The 17,444-nt window shown below is 32.6% G+C and overlaps 1 long non-coding RNA gene across 1 annotated transcript; it reads right to left on the minus strand.

The window, feature by feature from the left end:
* Nucleotides 1–101: 101 nt before the first annotated feature.
* Nucleotides 102–15,311, minus strand: LOC127733222 (uncharacterized). The gene is made up of 3 exons (XR_007996923.1): nucleotides 15,229–15,311; nucleotides 4,864–4,968; nucleotides 102–801 (listed from the first exon to the last, which is right to left on the minus strand). It is a non-coding gene; the product is annotated as an uncharacterized LOC127733222 (long non-coding RNA).
* Between the last annotated feature and the right edge of the window lie 2,133 nt (nucleotides 15,312–17,444).

Raw genomic sequence — 17,444 nt, forward strand, 5'->3', positions numbered from 1 at the left:
CGCACACTTTTAATATTGACAAAAACAATGTTCATGTTTTATTTCAAAAATTAATGTTAACTATAATGAATTGATATCAAAGTTTATCGTTACTTACTTATCAGTCATGCAATTACAAAAAAGTTATATTTAACTGATCGTTGATGTAACGTGAAAATGGACGTGTATGTATTTACTTCCATCCTCACGCATAATGCATTACGTTATCTAATGTACCGGTAATTATGGATATTTTCTCAATAATCTATAATATGTAATTTAAACTCAATCAGATGTATCATCATTTGGGTAGTAATGGCATAGGTCATAAATAAACGAGACGATGCAACAGGGACAAATAAATAATAAATGGAAAAGAATAAAAGCAGACACTACATTGTACAAAGAAAAAACGAACAGACAAACACCAGCCCCTTATTCTCTATATCGATATTTTTCATATTCCCGCAAGAATTCTCAATACAAGTCTCTTTGTTACAGTCAGCAAATTATACTTTTATTCCAATAATGTATCATTATAAGGTTTTACATTAAACTCTCCCTAAAAAAAACAAAAACTTACAAAACAAAAACAATCAAACAAAATCAAAAATCAAAACCAAATAAACAATTAATGCATATATTTTTCTTGAGTTTTTTTAAAACCAGATATCAAAACGTATGACCTTTATAGACCCAAAGAGTAGCATTTCCTAGGTCACAGAAATGACTGAACCGCCTAAGATCATGTTTATAGTGATCCTTAGATGCTGTCTTGAAGTAAGTCGCACGAGCCTCAATGATCATCTTCAAAACTTTTGCCTGTAAATAAAATAAAATTACAAAGACATGCAAAGAGGTAGGACCGGGCTAAAAATCATAAAATTTATAGATTGTGGGGAATGTAAGATATAACATATTTCCCGTTTTAATATAGCTAACGTAACTTTTGTACATGTACTTGTTCAGGTATTTCAATCTTTAATTTAGTTAACATAAATCAACTACTGGGGAAGCTGAGCTTTTTAAAATCTGGTTTCAGTTCACCACAGGAAATCGCAATAATTATGATGATGACAATAATATTTTTTTGCGAACATTTTGACCTAATATTGCTTCTTACTGGTAAAATTTATCGATTACCAGAAACACCGATCACATGGTAAATATTTCAATAGATATAAAAAAAATATGGTATGAGTGCCAATGAGACAACTCTCAATCCAAGTCAAAATTTATAAAAGTAAACCATTGTAGGTCAAAGTACGGTCTTAAACACGGAGCCTTGGCTCACATCGAACAGCAAGCTATAAAGGGCCCCAAAAATTACTAGTGTAAAACCATTCAAACGGGAAAACCAACGGTCAAATCTATATAAAAAACGAGAAACGAGAAACACTTATGAACCTCATCAACAAACGACAACTACTGAACATCAGATTCCTGACTTAGGACAGGTGCAAACAAGTGCAGCGGGTTTAAACGTTTTAATAGTACCAAACATTCACCCTTATCTGAAACGATAGTGTAAAATCACAACATAGAAAGACACACTATAAAATATCAATTGAAATGGCTTAACTCAACCAAAAGACATATTAACACCATTGAACATACACTGAACAAATAAATTTGATCTATGATATACAATGTAAATACAAAATAAATAAACTAAGGGAAGAATAATTAAAGTAACATGTTATACCGCTGTGAAATATTAAACAATTTAAGAAAAACATTGTGCTTGAACAAAAATATCAACCATTTGCAATTACTTTAAACACAGGTAAATGAAAATAATTTTGTAGTTAGGTATACGTGTACAGTTCAAATGGAGAAAGGAAATATTTTTACAAAATAAATAATTTCGATGTTCATAGTACAAAGAAGTGAAAATTTATAGTAATACCAAACACTTATTAAAGCTGGTATATAGACCCGATATAACCATGAAAAAGTAAACATTAAATAACAAAAAGCATTACAATTAGTATCAACAGGTCAATAAACAAGAAAGTACGATTTGAGAGTACTCGCAGTTACTGACAGCAAGTTAAAAGCCAAAAACAATTAATAATAAAAAATCATGCATCAGAGACTAAAATCAACTAAAACACATCCCAGGGATTTAGTATTTTAACGTCATGGACAGTCAAAGAAGACATGACTTGTGCAATGCCAAAAATAAATGTATCGACTGGCAGTAGGATAGTTAGGAGTTAACCTCTTTATAGATCAAAATGAACGTTGGTGTGTCTTTATACAATCACGCATATTTTGGCAGTTCAATGAGCATTTATTACGGTCAGCATGGTATTGGATTAAGTGTATTGTGCATAATAAAATCCTAAATGCCTAATTTCTAAATTGCATGAGTTATATCCTAAACTTTATATAGAAATTTCGTGAGACTTGCTACAAATTATACATTTTAAAAGGTTATAATCGGCAATCCGCTGACTAGAATGACAAATTCTTAAAATGCCTCCTTGAACAAAATATTGTATGCAAGTTAGGTATGGGTCTGTTAAGGCAAAATTTTAGTAAAGTATACCGAAGTTTATTTGTAGGGTAGATGGTATACCTTAGCATTGTCCGTAGTGGACAGGTTTTAGTTACGGGATGAATTCAGTGCTTTTGGTGTACTACAGTAGACTTCCGCCAATTTGTAGCTGACATGAATAATAGCGTCTAGATGTCTTTTTTCACCTTGTGATTTTTGTTGTTGCTGTTTTATTAACGTTTGCCCTCGGTTCCTTTATACTTACATTTGTTGCGAAGGTATTAGAACAAAGCCAGCAGCAAAAGTAGTAACGCTGGTTTCTCACGGTTGTTTAACATCCGAAGCAAATCTTCTGTCATTACTAAGGTACTTGAATTCTTTTAAACCCATGGATTATATTTTTTCTTTATTTTTTCCCTTCAATTTCCTAGATTTATGTACCAGCTTTGTAATCTTAACGTACCATTTCACTTCATTTAACAAATGAATGCTTCTTTTTGTATTTTTATCAATGTGCAAAAGTTTTGACCGAAGCATATTTTGTATGAAGCGCAGAAGCGCTTCATTCTAAAAATGGGTGCACGATCAACAGTTTTACAACCCTATCAAATTACTAAAAGAAGCATTCATTTCTGATAATTACATTTTTATGCTATGACCATGAAAAAAAGTTTTATCAAGTTTTTGTATTATTTACCTGTGCTTTGTTTTGGGGAAGCACGTATCATCACGAATGTAACATTTCATTTTGATATGAAGGTTAATTTTTGAATGACGCGCGTTTGTTGTTAGCCAATCAAACTAACGGATTCTAGTGAAACATACATGTAATGTAATTATTTTACATAATTGACTCTCACATGTTCAGTCAGCTGTCTTTAATTTATATTTTAAAATTATCAAACGATAGAAGGGGCGAAATACTTTTAATGAAAAATTAATGAAAAGTCTTAAAATACAACACAATTACAGGAATTGCTAATCGGAGAATTTTCGACAGTCGTTGTTAGGGCTCTGATAGCTTCACGGTTGGTTAGACAGATATACTGTGCACAAGAGAATTTATTCTGGAATAATCTTTATCATATTAATATATATTTTTGGATAAAAGGTGTTGGATGCCGGTTTCGAATTAAAAAATGATTAACATACAGTTATAAGTAATACATATTGTATCAATTGAATATATAAATTTTAAAAAAGTAACAGGACTGTGAGGCTCTTATTGAACTAAAGTGAGTCGAAAGAAAAAGGCGATAAAATTTCTCCGTGTGGTTATGTGGACGAATTGAAAACACATTACCATCTTGATTTTGAAATTTGTGTCATTAATCATTAATTATAAATTTAGTTTGTATGTGATTAATAGTATTCTAAAGCACCACGAAGGGTCATAGTATGAAATCGGAGGGAAATGTGTCTTAATTATTTCGTACATCTGTTTTTGTTTTTGTTTTGTTTTTATATAAGGCAATTTAATTTCTGCAATAACGTTTCGCAGAACTATAAATATAACCCAAATGTTGTGATAGAAAGAAAAGTATGCACATCTAATTAAAAAATAAGTGGGCGTCAGCCTTAGTTAAAAAAGAATAATAAAACACTAGAAAATTACCGAAACGACTGAAGATTTATATGTCAGAATTTGAAAATCCAAAGCATTTGTATCGTGTCGTCAGCTGCTTGAACTCAATAAACAAAAGGATATATTTCTTTAGGCAAACTTTTGTAAAAGCTCATGTGATCAATTTTTCTAAGTTTAAAAGTAGCATTTCAAAATAAAACGTTAAATGTTAAATGATATCTTGGAATGAAACTCTCAAAGTCCCTAGGAGAATGCTGTAACATTCCATCATAAAATATGTGGTATAATGGCTGACAAAAATTATATGCATATCATTCTATAAGAAAATTTTGATACTTCAAAATAAAACAACAAAATAATATCAAATATCAAACAATAAATTCATATCCGTAGCCTTTGAATTTCGGAGTTCCTGTACGCCCAAAAGTACATTGATTTTCAGAATCCGTAAAACCGCTTTAACATAAAAAAAAATCCTGTTTAAATGAAAATCAACGACGGGGAATTTCAAAATTTCCGTTTTAAATTACAGAACAACATTGACGTCCTGACTGAAATTATAGTAGTCACGTGGTACAGATCCAACTTGATATTATAAATATTGATCAGAAAAGCATACGCTAATCGCTTATTCTGAATAAGGACAGAAGAGTGAAAGCAGAAAGAGAACAAAAACAAAAAAAAAGAGACGATTCTCAAACAATAATATAAAGGAAGTGTACTGAAAATACTTATAATATAAGGCAACTCACTAATCTAACTCTACATTTTTGTCCGAATAGCAATAATACATTACCTCTAAGCTGATCATTGTTAGTGTGTCGTGCATGTCGTGTTGTTCCTGTTTCGTAGTGTTATACATGTAACAGTCATGTTTGACTCTAACGCCTAGAAGGTGATTCTGAAAAATTAACATACTTTTTCAAAAAGTTGATGAGAGTTACTGCGTTGTTGCCTATAAAAGAGATTGATAGATATACAACTACAGAAATGGATATCTCTGCAAGAAGTGGCAATAGAAAATTAAGATTTAAAAAAACAGAGAGAGTGCAAGACTGGGAAATCTTGGATACCTGAGGGTAAGATTTCTAGACTCTGACGATCACTGTGAATTCTGTTACAACGCCGGATACTGCCGGGGCTTTAATGAAATACAGTTAACTCTCGTTGTCTCGAACTCGGTTGACTTGAAATTTCGGATGAGTCGAAGTATTCACGTGGTCCCAAACTTTGTTCCATATAAATGTATGTATTTCGACTCCTGATGAGTCGAAATTGGATGAGTCGAAATATCGGTTGATTACACTGATGCGCTTGGATTACCGACCGTGCAAGGGCTGTATAGCCAGTCAAGGTCGTTAAAAACTTCCATTTGTTGCGCTTGGATGTGTATAAAGTGGGGATTAAGACTTCCGTTGGTGATCACCTAAAAACTACTCAATCGGCGTCTTTAATCTTGTATTTTCTTTTGAAAAGAAAGAGTGAGATGAAAGAAAATGAAGAGAAATCTAAATTTTCTAACATCTCTTGTATCCGAGAATAAACAATTTTGTCAACTTTAAATGACCAAAATAACGCTAAGATCGATAGGAAAATTACTCTCTCGGATAAAAGCCATAGGAAAAAATTGTCACTGAAACAATTGAATAAGTAAAAATAATGTTATTATAATAATAATAATGAAAGACCATGACATACAAATACATCGATCTGATACCAGAATATCGATCCCCTTTCCATATTCATCCGGATTTATTCTAGCCTTACCAAGCTAAGCAAGAGTTGTGTCCCTTGGTCTGTCAAACTTCCGGTTTTCGTTTGAGTCGAGCTACGTGTATCTCGAAATATTTCTCTGGTCCGGCTGACTTCGAGATAACGAGAGTCGACTGTACCTTAAATTCCAATTTCTGAAACGTATACACAAGAAATGCACCAGAATGTCTGGTAGACTTTTGTCTTTATATGTTGTTAATTTTTACAAACTGTAATAACAGTTATATCTTATAATTGATATTTCCATGCTGATGCTTTTCAAAAAAGCAATAATATATATATTGCTCTAAATTACCCGAAAAATACTATTCTTTCTTGGATTCAGAAATAACGCTATGATATAAGTCTCTGTGTTTAATTATTTTTTTAATATAAAACCTTTATTTCGATCATGTAAAAGTACTTTCTTTAAAAAGAAAAACATGGTGCACTGTAAATGTGTGTGAAGTGTACCGGGTATTGAGTCAATTAAAATCTTTTACGAACTGCTAATTGCAAGCATTGACAATCGTAAAATGTTAAATGGCGTTTATACATTTGTACAACCATAACTAAATTACAAAGCAAGTATTCAATTAAACGACTTGAATTGTATGGGAGGTTTAGCTAGCTAAGAAAGCACTTGTTGAAAAAAGGTGGCAAATTTCAGTGTGTTTTTATTTTTCTCTTTTTAATAGAGGTGAGGGTTATAAAAATATATATTTGGAGTTCAGAATGCATCAACATTTACAAATAGAAATACATGTCGTTAAATGTAGAAAGTTCATACAAGTGGGAGGTTTAGCTAGCATTTAAACCAGGTTTAAACTTCAATTTTCTTCCGAAAATGCCTGTACCAAGTCAGGAATATGACTGTTCCGTTGGTTGATAACTTTTGATTTTGTCAATTTCTATGGACTTCCCTTTCTGAATCTATCTTGGAGTAGGGTAAATTTTATTTTATATACTTTTTACCTGCAAACAATAATGATTTTGGCTCCGGCTTTGGGGAAATGTGCTCAACAGATGCATTCTTTCATTAAGATCGAGGAGTTTAGGAAATTTCCTCTGATATCATATTTAACCTGGCTGAATGGTGTGTTATCTCACATAAATTATTACTTATGTCTTTTCGGTAGCAATAATTGCGGCTATATGTGAGATCTTATGTTAAAAAAAATGTGCTCATCTTTTTTTTCATTTTCTGAAATATTTGGGTACTAAATCATACTGGACTCAAATTAAAGATTAAGGGTACTATTTTAAAAGAACATCGGAAAATGTTGTCTGTGATCCTATAAAAAGAAACGGCGGCTGTCGTATATTGAAAGAGAACATAATTAAAAACGTCAGACCACAAAACGGACTAAATCAGATGTTTTTAAAATTTTGAAATTCCTTCTTTGTATTGTACGTGTGTATTCCACATTGTTTATGTTAAGGATAACTATATATGTACCGGATGGTTACTAAAAAAATGACATCATAACGAATATGTGATTAAGGAGGAATCTTAAAAATGTCTCCATGGAATGGTATAATGCAACAACTGTCCCCAAAATAAAGGATATGTCACTCTTTCCATCAAGGAAAAAAATGAAGTTTAACCCACCATTTCCTTTGGAAAATGCCTGTATAGGTATTCTATCTAGTCCTTCCTGTAGCTCGGTGAATGTGATAAACATTTTCAACTCTACTCCTCGGCGTAGACGCAGTCATGGTCATCGTCATTATACATCACCAACACTCCATGATGTCTCTATCAATGACCTGCTGCCATTTATTCAAAAGCCGTTAATTATTCATCACATTCGCACGAAGCTTTATTCATTACCCCTTTCAAAACTTCATACTCTGTACAACTTATGTTTGGAAACCATTGTTACAAACCCCCATTCAAACCAATACAAACTTACAGCTATCATCTAGGATATTGCAAGTCACAGACTTTTCAAACCAGTTCGCATTGAAAAAGATGAAAAGGAGAAAAGATACTTTCTAAAACTTTCCTTTGCCAATAAAGGTCTCGATGCTATCAATTTGGGCAATATCCTTCATCATAAATTAGTTCACTCGAAAATATCTCCCTATTTTAAAGACCAGTATGTACCTATCATTTCTTATACCTATACCAAACCAATTGCAACTAAAATTTTCAATTACAAACACGTGTTGCAGGATCTCAATATTGACGACTTCAAGTCTAAACCACCTGGTTGCACCTGTGTTAGTTCCCCATTCATATATAATCCGGCTGACCACGTTATTACTGGTGACCTAAACATTGTCAATAACACTTCTCTGCGAAATGTGTTATCCAAAGGCTCGAAAAATTATCGTGACCCTAAATCCATCAATTGAAAACACAAATTTGAAATACTGATGGATTCAGTCGAGGATTATACCAGGCAACGGATTAAACGCGAGAAAGAAGACGTAGATACTCTTTCCGAATGGATTAAGGCTGTGAGGTCGTTGATACAATTAAAAATTAAAAACTGAATGGGTCTACGAATACTTATGCTACATCAATTTTTAAAGACCCAAATGTTGCAAAACATCTGTCCTGCCTCCTTAACAAATATGTCGTTGTCCCCGCAGATAAAGCCCAAAACAACATCGTTTTTATGTGTAAATCACATTACATAAACTGCTTGATAAATGAATTAGGTATTGACAATTCACTTGGAAACTCAACATATATCCCCACGACACTTACCAAGGAGGAAATCCTAGGTCTGTTCCATGTTCCATTGGAATTTCAACCACAGATTTAAAAGACTGGATCTTTCTTCATTGTATTGGATACCTAAACTACATAAGTGGCCTAACAAACAACGTTATATTGCTGTGTCTTCCAAGTGCTCCACGAAAACTTTTTCTAAATTATAAACACCAATTTTATCAGCAATCGAAGCCGGGCTATAAAGTTATTGCGAAACTACATATTCTAGAGGTGGCGTTAATCAGATGTAGATACTAAAAAATTCCAAAGATCTTTTAGAGTACATACAATCTAAGGCTGTTTCATACTGCAATAATATTAAAACATTTGAACTTTCTACACTACACAAGTATCCCCATTCCAAACTGAAAGACAAATTGAAAGAGTTGGTCCTGCTTTGTTTCATAAAAAAGAATGGCCAACGTAGATACAAGTATCTTGTCTTAGGGAGGGATAAATCGTACTTTGTAAAAAAATCTATAAATAGCCGTGTCCATGACCAATCCCAGCAAAACATACTAACACCTTTGTCAATAGGTGAATTATATATCGTGTTAGTATGAATAATTTCTGTACAGACTTTTCTAAAGTTATGCTGCGTATACTATACATTTATTTTGTGGTTATTTCTATCGTAACCTGATTTGACCTGTCTGTGTGTGTTACATTTTAACGTTGTGTTTTTGTTGTGTCGTTGTTCTCCTCTTATATTTAATGCGTTTCCCTCAGTTTTAGTTTGTAACCCGGATTTGTTTTTATCTCTATCGATTTATGAGTTTCGAACAGCGGTATATACTACTGTTGCCTTTATTTAATATGTAAAATAATTACTGTTAAAAAGGTGTGTGTGTGTGAGAAGATTATCTGGTTTTACTCATTTGTTTATAGGCAATGATTTTTCATCTGTAATGATGTGTGGTAATCAAGTAGAAGTCTTCGATTTTCAGTGATTTTATAAATAGCCGTGTCCATTACCAATCCCAGCAAAACATACTAACACCTTTGTCAATAGGTGAATTATATATCGTGTTCGTATATATAATTTCTGTACAGACTTTTCTAAAGTTTCTAAAGTTATGCTGCGTATATTATACATTTATTTTGTGGTTATTTCTATCGTAACCTGATTTGACCTGTCTTATGTAAATTAATTACTGTTAGAAAGGTGTGTGTGTGTGAGTAGATAATTTGATTTTACTCATTTGCATATAGGCAATGATTTTTCATCTGTAACATGTGTAATGATGTGTGGTAATCAAGTAGAAGTCTTCGATTTTTAATGATTTAAAAATTATTAAGCTGCACCTGGTGTTTCGGATATCATTTAGGTCATTTTTTTTTACCAAGGCCGTAAATCCTCATCAGGTACCCTAGCCTTGTATAATTATAATTACTATGTAATTACAATTCGATTAGTTCTTGCTGTGGTAACATATCAAAAATGTAGTAGTATTTTTAGGGCACAACACCTGGTGAATCTGCAATATCATTACTATGTTTGTGTCCTTTCTTATCTAATTATTTTTTAAATGTTTACAGTGATTATAATTCTGCCGAGGTCAAGTACTCCTTCATGTTCTTGTGTTTACGATAAGCAATCATAGGTGGTCTGGTAAATAAATTATTAGCAATTGTATCATTTTCAATCAGCTGCCAATGTTTTCTTATTCGTCTTCCCTATTGTTTAAAGAGTGGATTAAATTTAGTTGCTAGAACTAGTGGTGGACAGTTTTGTTTATTCCTTGTTTTATAACATAATGTATTCTGTCTGTTTTTTTCCAGTGCTTTATCTATCAATGGATTAATTTCATTTTCCAAGTATCCTCTTAGTATAAGTTTTTGTTTGAATAGTTCTATCTGTGTGTTGAGGTCATCTCTGTTACAACACCATCTTATGAACCTTGTAATTTCACCAATTATAAATCCTTTGAATACGGATGCTGGGTAAGCAGACGATTTCTCTAAGTATTGGTAATTATCTGTAGGTTTGCGATATAATTTGACATCTAATATCTGTTCTGTTTCAAATCGGTTTCCTTTAAATATTGTTACATCCAAAAATTGTATTTGATTATTAGAGATTTCATGTGTAAATTTTAATAGTGGGTAAATACTATTTGCAATTTGGTAAAATTCCTTAAGAAATTGTTCGCTCCCTTTAAATAATAAGAATCCGTCATCTCTGTAGACAGAAAGAAGAGAAATGTCAGACGAGTATGGAAACCGTTTCAATATTTCAGAAACGATTTCGCATATTCTAATATCTGTTAAACTAGGCGACCTTGGGGATCCCATTGGAACACCAATTTTTCTGTTTGAAAATTGGCCCGTTGAACTCAAATTCATTATTTGCAAGGACAATTTTAAGTAATTCCAGTATAGCCTTTTTGGGTGGCACTGGGATGTCAAATTTACACTGCATTATTAGTGGCCATGCTCTGTCGATTGCATTAACAATTTCAGCATGATGTAGATTGGTGTACATACTTGAAATGTAAAATGGGCTCGTTAATATGTCCGCAGGTGCTCTTATTTTTTACAATCTGTTTATGAAGGAAGTTGTATCTTGTGTGTATGTCCAAAATTGATTGACAACTGGTTTGATAAAAAAATCGATATATTGTGCATTTTTTTTCCAATGGGCTCTTACATAAGGATACGATAGATCTAACTGGGACGTTTATATTCTGTAACTGATTGATATCAATTTTAATCTTTTCTCTATCCGATTGATTAATTTTATGAAGTTTTGGTAGGAAGTATAGTCTCCCTAATCTATTCCCCTGGTCATTTATTAGAAACTTAAATGTAAATTCATCAATGTAAGATTCATTGTGTAGACGATGAATAATAGTGTTGATACTTTTTAGTATTTCCGTTGTATGAGATTCGTTAATTCTTTCCTAGTGTACATTGTCATTTAATTGATCTTTTGCCATTTATATATATATATATCTTTGTCAAGAACAACTGTTGATGAGTTTTTATCTGCCTTTTTGATAATGATACGATCATTTGAACGTAGTAATTGCAATGCTTTTCTTTCATTTTTAGGCAGGTTGTCCTTAAATGATTTGAATTATATTTTTTCCAATTCATTTCTTGTTGAAAATAAGTAATTATGCAGTGAAAATTTGACACCCCAGTGCCATCGTATTGCCTCGATGTTCTAACCTTGGTCAAGTTACTTGCTACATTAAATTTTTCACATGTTTGGTAAAATCATGATACTATTTCAAAAAGGCGTTTATTATATGCACTTCATACCAAACTTAATGATAGATATCTGAATTATTGGAAAGAACATATAGACAGCTTAGAGAAAATTACAAATCGGAAACCTATTTATTGTTAAATATTGATAGAAAAGTAATAGGACATTTTGCCAAAATTCGCATAAGTAATAGTGTTCTTAAAATTGAACAAGGTCGACACATTAAAACTCCTGTAGAAGAAAGAATTTATCCCTTGTGTCTTTTAGAAGTAGAAGATGAATTTCATTTCACTATAAAAGGTAAAAAACTAAATACAATTAGAGAACAATTATTTTCCAAAATTAGTGAAATAGTTCCCTCTTTTTTAAATATGACTAATGAAGCAAGATTTAAATTTTTGTATACGTGCGTTGAGACTGATTTAATTAGAATTACTGTAAAATTCATAAGCGACATGTACAATTCTAGAAATGCTTTATTGAGTACTAAATAACTTTATGATACCACCTCCTCAGCAGAGATTATGTACATTTATTATTGTAACAATATTGTCTTTTAATAATGGAGGGGATATACAAATATATACATACAATGTTTATAAATGTGGTCAGATAAATGTTTGTATATTTATGTATACGTCTTGGTAACAATCCTATAATTTGGATTTTAGACCAATAAAATATCTTATCTTATCTTATCCCAAAAAGGCTATACTGGAATTACTTAAAATTGCCCTTGCAAATAATGAATTTGAATTCAACGGGCAAATTTTCAAACAGAAAATTAGGGTTCCAATGGGATCCCCAATGCCACCTATTTTAACAGATATTAGAATATACGAAAACGTTTCTGAAATATTGAAACGGTTTCCATACTCGTCTGACATTTCTCTTCTTTCTGTCTACAGAGATGACGGATTCTTATCATTTAAAGGGAGCGAACAATTTCTTAAGGATTTTACCAAATTGCTTATAGTATTCATCCACTACTAAAATTTACACATGAAATCTCTAATAATTAAATACAATTTTTGGATGTAACAATATTTAAAGGAAACCGATTTGAAACAGAACAGATATTAGATGTCAAATTATATCGCAAATCTACAGATAATTACCAATACTTACAATTGCCCTAAAAATGCTACTACATTTGATATGTTACCACAGCAAGAACTAATCGAATTATAATATAATTATACAAGGCTATGGTACCTGATGAGGATTTACGGCCTTGGTAAAAAATGAACTAAATGATATCCGAAACACCAGGTGCAGCTTAATCATTTTTAAATCATTGAAATCGAAGACTTCTACTTGATTACCACACATCATTACAGATGAAAAATCATTGCCTATATGCAAATGAGTAAAACCAGATAATCTTCACACACACACACCTTTCTAACAGTAATTATTTTACATAAGACAGATCAAATCAGGTTACGATAGAAATAACCAAAAATAAATGTTAAGTTTACGCAGCATAACTTTAGAAAAGTCTGTACAGAAATTATATATACGAACGCGATATATAATCCACCTATTGACAAAGGTGTTAGTATGTTTTGCTGGGATTGGTAATGGACATGGCTATTTATAAAAGACAAATTGAAAGAGTTGGTCCTGCTTTGTTTCATAAAAAAAAGAATGGCCAACGTAGATACAAGTATTTGTCTTAGGGAGGGATAAATCGTACTTTGTAAAATATCTTTCTGATTCGAACAAAAAATTCTCTGAAACTGACATTATCAAGATGCTTGATTTCTTGTTTGACAACATATTTGTTACGTTTTGAAGACGTGTAATTCAACAAACAATCGGCATTCCCATTGGAATAAACTATGCTCCTCTTCTTGTCGACTTGTTCCTTTATTCAAATGAGGCTGACTTTATACAGGAACTTCGTGGGAAGAAAGAAAAGAAGTTAGCAGTATCTTTCAACTTTACTTTCCGGTATATATATAATGTTCTCTCACTAAATAATTCAAAATGTAGTCACTATGTTGAACGCACCTATCCCATCGAACTTGAGATAAAGGATACAACAGATACAATTAAATCTGCCTCATATCTTGACTTACATTTAGAAATTGACAACGAGGGTCGGTTGAAAACAAAACTTTACGACAAAAGAGATGATTTTTCCATTTCTATGTAGCAACATTCCAGCAGCGCCTGCATACGGAGTATATATCTCCCAGTTGATACGATATTCCAGGGATTGTATTTCCTATCATGATTTCATTGATAGAGGGTTGCTCACAAGGAAGCTAGTAAACCAAGAGTTCCAAGTGGTGAAGTTGAAATCATCATATCGTAAATCTTACGGACGCCATAACGAGTTGACCGTTATGGAATATCCGTTTCACAGATGACAACGGATATGTTCCAATTGTCGTAACTACAATCCCGTCCCCTTTTCACCGAATGTGACCTACCGAATTAGACTTATCACCGGGTTTGTACTAACATGAGCAACACGACGGGTGCCGCATGTGGAGCAGGATCTGCTTACCCTTCTGGAGCACCTGAGATCACCCCAAGTTTTTAGTGGGGTTCGTGTTGCTCAGTCTTTAGGTTTCTATGTTGTCTTTTATGTACTGTTGTTTGTCTGTTTGTCTTTTTCTTTTTTGCCATGGCGTTGTCAGTTAAGTTTCGACTTAAGAGTTTGAATGTCCCTTTGGTATCTTTCGCCTCTCTTTTACCAAACATACAGAACAAATCATATTTAGACAAAAAAGTAATCAAGATTCCGTGTTTAAACATTTTACAAATTGAAGGCAAAGGTAATTTCTAGCTAGGTGTTTTTAGAGAAACTTTGAATTAAAGAAAAATTCCTACATAATCTTCCATAAAGTGATATGTATACCATTGCAATTAAAAATAGTTTTAGTATTATAATTTACGTTTTTGATGGTAAAGCGTTCGAAATCATTATGCTAACAAATGCATACTCCGTTGAGTAATGATATCTGGCATCACACAAAGTAAGAGAGTAATACTTTCTAAAATAACCAAGGTGATATTTATAAGCGGAATTTATATAAAACATTAACCAAATGTATTACCATTTGTAAATATGATGCATTCTGATCTCAAATTCTATGCCCCTTCCCCCCTCCCCCCCACCCCCAAAACAAAAAAAGAAACAACAACTAAAACACACTGCAATTTGCTAAACCCTTTAAATAAATGCTTTTGTAGATGATTTTTGTTACATAACTTTACTTCGTTTGCTTTCGTGTTTTTTATTCAGAGTTTTCCGTAAGCATTATAAACCCAAAATTTTTTCCAAAGAAGCAAAATTAGCTCACTAATTTTAACTTTTATAAGCACAGCATTGCATACAATAAAATCATATTGAAGTAAATATTAGATACCAACTTATTTTGTGATAATCTCATCGCAGCCCTTTATAACATCTAAATAAGTATGACCTCTTAACAGTATCGAATACTAGTACTCACCACATACACAAGATATCTGAACGCTATACCGTCATTTACAGAGTGTTGTCCGTTCACGTACACCAAAATCACAACACATGTCTACAATGTAAAGCAAGCTATCTTACTAAAACGGCGAACTTAATCTCATTTTAATTTCTAAAACCTCAGATGAAAATTATTACGTAAATATGTGTTGATTTGGTATTGTTTACTGGTAGCATCATATATATGATACGAGAGGAACAAATTTGGCGAACTTTCAGGAAAAGGCGTGGCTCAAACTGAAACATATTAAGTTTAGATTATGTAGGTTGTTCTCGCATTAAAATATAAACTCTTACAATGATATCCTTTTTCGTTTATTAACAAATTTACTGTTAATAAAATTCTCCCCAAAATAATATTATCTTGAGTCCTGATGTCACAAATGTTCATACTTGGTACTTAGTTGAAAAGACGTATCCTGTTTTGTTTTATCGTTATATATCCTTTTGTATTCTGTGTAATAAAAAAATACTAATAATTTATAGATTTGGGTGTTCCCCGATATTTTTAAGTAGAATTTTATAAATGTTGTCAATTATTATAGACTGATGCAGGGATGAACCCGGTCCACTGGAGCGGAGGTTGGACGTTGGGCTAACAACCCAGCTCTGTAAAAACGAGCTTGTTACAGAAATCCGAAACGCCGAAGAAACCCAAAACTGGTGTACTGCTGAGGAATCAAACATGACACATTTGGGGGAAAGCCGAAAGGAAGCCCAAAAGCCGATAGGTTCCATAGTAGCGCCAAAACAGAATACGTACATAGGATGTTGGAATGTAAGAACAATGGCAGACATATCAAAAACAGCACAAGTAGCAAAGGAAATGAAAAATTATGGTATTGACATATTAGGTATCAGTGAGAGTAGATGGAAAGGATCAGGTGAAACCAAGCTTCAAAGTGGAGACACAGTGATCTATGTCGGGGATGATGAACATTAAGTCAAGTGAGTAGCTAAAATGATGAATGAAAGAGGTAAGAAATCATTGATAGAATGGACACCAAGCAACAAGAGAATGATAAAAGTAAGATTCTATTCCAAGTATAAGAAGTTGACAGTTGTGCAAGCATATGCACCAACAAATGATGCAAGAGAGGAAGAGAAAGAAGAATTTTTCTAACAACTACAAGATAATGTTTCATCCTGCAATAAGAATGATATGCTTATAGTTATGGGTGACATGAATGCAAAGGTAGGCAGAGACAACAGCCATATGCAAGAGGTGTTAGGAAAACATGGATGTGGGACAATTAATGAAAATGGGGAATTATTATGCAATTTCTGCTAAATCAACGGCCTCATCATAACAGGCTCTATATTCCCACACACAGAAATACACAAAGTAACATGGAAATCTCCTGATGGAAAAACAACAAATCAGATAGATCATATAATGGTACGTGGGGATATGACATCAATATTAGATACAAGAGTAATGAGAGGAGCAGATGTGTATACTGATCACTACTTAGTAAGGTCAAAGATCAGAATCAAAACTGGCAAGAAATACAGGTGACAAGAAAAAAAGCAAAAAAGAGAGATATGACCTAAACAAGCTAAAAAATATGGAGGTAAGGAAAAAGTACAATCTTGAAGTGAGAAACAGATTTCAAGTACTGGAAGAAAGTGACATAGAAGATCCAGTGTTAAAATATGAAAGAGCAGTAGAGATATACACTGAGGCAGCTAAACAGGTATTGGGGAGCAGTAAAAAGATTAGTCAAAAATGGATAACCAACAATACATGGAAAATGGTGGATGAAAGAAAAGAAATTAAAAATAAATTAGAAGGTACTAGATCAGACAGATTAAAAACGAGACTAAATAAGAATACAAACGGAAAAACAAAGGTGTTAAGAAAAGTGCTCGAGAGGGCAAAAGGAAGTGGTACAATATGATGGCTGAAGATGCAGAAAAAGCAGCAGAAAATGGCAGAAGCAAAGATTTATATAATATCACTAAAATCCTAACAGGTGAAAGAAAGAGGCAACACACAGGAGTAAAAAGTAAAGAAGGAGAACTGAAAAGTGAAAGAAACGATATACTGAATAGATGGGTAGAACATTTTAGTGAAGTTTTAAATAGGCAAGACCCTCTTCATCCAATTTCAGAGGAAGATGTAGATCTGGTTGAAATTATAATAGACGAGATTGAAATAGGAGAATGGACAGTAGCTGAAGTTAAAAG

Source organism: Mytilus californianus, unplaced genomic scaffold, assembly GCF_021869535.1.
Source record: "Mytilus californianus isolate M0D057914Y unplaced genomic scaffold, xbMytCali1.0.p SCAF_3, whole genome shotgun sequence".
In the NCBI taxonomy this organism is placed as follows: Eukaryota; Metazoa; Mollusca; class Bivalvia; order Mytilida; family Mytilidae; genus Mytilus; species Mytilus californianus.